This window comes from Oncorhynchus mykiss, chromosome 27 (genome assembly GCF_057628025.1).
Source record: "Oncorhynchus mykiss isolate SJ-2025 chromosome 27, ASM5762802v1, whole genome shotgun sequence".
NCBI classification, from domain to species: domain Eukaryota; kingdom Metazoa; phylum Chordata; class Actinopteri; order Salmoniformes; family Salmonidae; genus Oncorhynchus; species Oncorhynchus mykiss.
This window is the reverse complement of record NC_143048.1, coordinates 11,644,721-11,648,649: the sequence shown is the minus strand read 5'-3', so window position 1 is coordinate 11,648,649 and position 3,929 is coordinate 11,644,721.

The window sequence follows — 3,929 nt, the reverse complement described above, 5'->3', positions numbered from 1 at the left end:
AGAATATGAGAGGAGGATATAGATAGAGGGACAGATGCAGAGACGGCAGGTAGGTAGACTGGTAGGGGGGTGGTATGGTGTTTAATATAGATCCAGTTTGATAACGCCAGACATAGAAACAGGAAGTTTCCATCACTCAGGGGATTGGAGCCCAGAGGAAATTGCCTCAATAAAATACACAGAAAGGAGACTAGGAGTTTCTCCTTCTCTCTGTGCGTGTGTGTGTGTGTGTGTGTGTGTGTGTGTGTGTGTGTGTTTGCACACGCTACTGTGTCCTGTCCTTCATCTCATTTTGCAAATAGGTTGGTCTGTTTCAACTGAAATGTATAGCAATGGGGTGTAGACAGGACATGACTGTGAGTTTCCTTAAGAGTACATGTACTGTACCTCTGTGGTACAGGGATCAGGAGACACAATCGTGAACTTAAGCCAAACTAACAATCCGGGTCATATTCATTAGGCACCCCAATTATCCAAAACCTATCGAAACAGGAAGGGACTACCTGAACTTGTCCAATAAGAAACCCTTGTTTAAGTGTTCCATTGCAAAGTGTTTTGCTACAGTGTGCCCTGACTAATAAGAAACCTGCACCTCAGATCATATGCTTGCTCACTAAGTAGGTGCTCATGCAGCTTGAAACTCAACACTGTGTGTATCAGTGTGTTGTTGACTAAGTGTGTGAACATCACGGAGCGTTTGCTGAAGCTAACGGCTGCAGGATTAAGCCTTGATGACAGAGACCCCGCCCGGGCCTGCAGGCTGCAGCCATCACACTTGGCCACCTGCAGCCATCACACCTGGTCAGGTGGCTCCACAATTAGATGATGTTACCGCAATGGTTCCTCTTTGAACGTCATGCTTTGTGACGGACAGACATGCCGTTGAATATGTTGTATGGCCTGTACACAACAATAGATGATTGAACTTCGCTGCCGATGCCGCGTAAAGCCACAATCCTTGATTCGTCATTATTCTTCATCAGTCAATGGATATATCATTTCAATTCAAATCAAAGTTTATTTGTCACGTGCGCCCAATACAACAGGTGAAATGCTTACTTACAGGCTCTAACCAATAGTGCAAAAAAGATATTAGGTGAACAATAGGTAGGTAAAGAAATAAAACAACAGTAAAAAGAGTAAAAAGAACAGTAAAAAGAAAGAGGCTATATACAGTAGCGAGGCTACATACAGACACCGGTTAGTCAGGCTGATTGAGGTGAGTTTGTTGAATAGGCAGCAAGTATTGCAGATTGCACCTTTAAATGTTATTCTGTAGCTTTTCTCTTGTTCTCTACACTGTGGTGTTGAGCTGGTCCCATTCAGGACAACAGTACAGAGGGTGAGAATAATCAAGCATTATCTTCAAAAGACAAAGCCGCATATACAAACACTCGGTCATATACAAACACTCGGTCATATACAAACACTCGGTCATATACAAACACTCGGTCATATACAAACACTCGGTCATATACAAACACTCGGTCATATACAAACACTCGGTCATATACAAACACTCGGTCATATACAAACACTCGGTCATATACAAACACTCGGTCATATACAAACAAACCTCATAATCATGTAGTGTGAGCCTTGGAATAGAGGGGAGACAATTGAATAAAAGTCATCTCTACCACTTTTTTTGTAGCCTAAGGACTAAGGTGTAAGGTGTCTAGGTGTAGCAGGTCAGACGGAGTCAGGCGGAGTCAGGCGGAGTCAGGCGGAGTCAGGCGGAGTCAGGCGCAGGGCACAGAGATGAGTCATTCACCTAACATTACTCAAGACAAACAAATATTCCAAGAAGGAAAATACTCACGGTCACCAATACAGACCAACAGGAATAGGAACCAGAGGGTTAAATAAGGAACATATAATTATGGGAATGGAAACCAGGTGTGTACAATGAAGACAAAACAAATGGAAAATGAAAAGTGGATCGGTTTGCCGATTTGTTATAAAAACGAAAGCGACCGAAACAAGGAGGGGCCTACCTGAATTTGTCCAATAGAAACTCTTCTTTCCTTTGCAAAATGCAACCGTTTGCAACTATTTGGACTAACTAATACTTTTATGCTTGTTGGCCATTAGCCAATCAATTTGGTCAACAAAAAATGGTATTGCTCATTTGCTACGTGAAGCTTGTTTGATCAAATAGACGTTTTGTGATGGTTAGGTTGTAAGGAATGCACTGAACTAAGTGGACGTGGGGTAACCTTTGTCTGCGCTATTGTCAATTATGGTGGCATGTCTACTTACATTAAATATCTAATTATTAACATACGCCTACTGTATGATAGCTAGCAAATTAATAAGCTAACTAAAGTTACCTTGCCTTGCTGGAACTTCTGAAGAAGGGAAATGCCTTATTTATACAATTTCCAAAAGATAACCAAACAAAAAAGTATAACATTTTTTACGTAGTAGCAACATTTTTTTGGACTTATTTGCATTCGTTTTTACTTATACTTGTATGTTGACTTCTCCATTGATGTTGTTTTTACGTTTTCGCAGAGTTTTCTTAGCGGATGTACAATCGTCACGAATTGAATTATGGGGAGTTTCAGGCCCCGTAGTGAACATAATTGTACACTCACAAAGGCGACTAAAAACGAGGGCTGAGGGGCTTACGTTGCAAACTCCCCTTGCTTGGCTAATTATTTGGACCTCCCTCCAAGATGGCGACGGGGATTACCCCAAGGGCATAAGGCAAGGGGAAGTGGACGAGGGTGTGTCTTTTAAGTGTTTGGACCGCTGCCTTTATCAGAGTTGTGCCTGTTGTTCACACGCTTATGTGCCCTCTCATTGGCTAGAATTGTCCCACCTGATCCCGCCTACCTTCCATCTTTGAGGACATGTATTTCCATTGTTAGAGCGGTCCCTCGACTATTCAATTCAATTCAAGGGGCTTTATTGGCATGGGAAACATATGTTAACATTGCTAAAGCAAGTGAAGTAGATAATATACAAAAGTGAAATAAACAATAATAATGAACAGTAAATATTACACATACAGAAGTTCCAAAAGAATAAAGACATTATAAATGTAATATTATGTATGTATACAGTGTTGTAACAATGTGCAAATTGTTAAAGTACAAAAGGGAAAATAAATTTACAATGGTGTTTGGTCATTGGTTGCCATTTTCTTGTAGCAACAGGTCACAAATCTTGCTGCTGTGATGGCACACTGTGGTATTTCACCCAGTAGATATGGGAGTTTATCAAAATCGGGTTTGTCTTTGAATTCTTTGTGGATCTGTGTAATCTGAGGGAAACATGTGTCTCTAATATCGTCATACATTGGGCATGAGGTTAGGAAGTGCAGCTCAGTTTCCACCTCATTTTGTGGGCAGTGTGCACATAGCCTGTCTTCTCTTGAGAACCAGGTCTGCCCTTTCTCAACAGCAAGGCTACGCTCACTGAGTCTGTACATAGTCAAAGCTTTCCTTAAGTTTGGGTTAGTCACAGTGGTCAGGTATTCTGCTGCTGTGTACTCTCTGTTTAGGGCCAAATAGCATTCTAGTTTGCGCAGTTTTCTTGTTAATTCCTTCCAATGTGTCAAGTGATTATCTGTTTGTTTTCTCATGATTTGGTTGGGTCTAATTGTGTTGCTGTCTATCTTGTCAATACAATCAAACATCTTTGACCCATCTCCCAATAACGAATTACCCGCCAATCACCCACACTTTTGAGCAATCACTTATCAAGCCTTTCTGGTGCTTCAAGCACCTGGCCCTAGCTGCTGCCCTTAGTGGTGGAATATGTATAGCAGAAAATGGACTGTCTAACTGTGCCCTCGGCATTAAACCACCTCATTCCTTAAATAATCTCAGAAATGAACCCAATTCAAGTGTTACAATGTTACAAAACAGTATTACAAAAGCATTGTGGGGGGGAAGAAATGCAAGAGGCATAGCTACTCA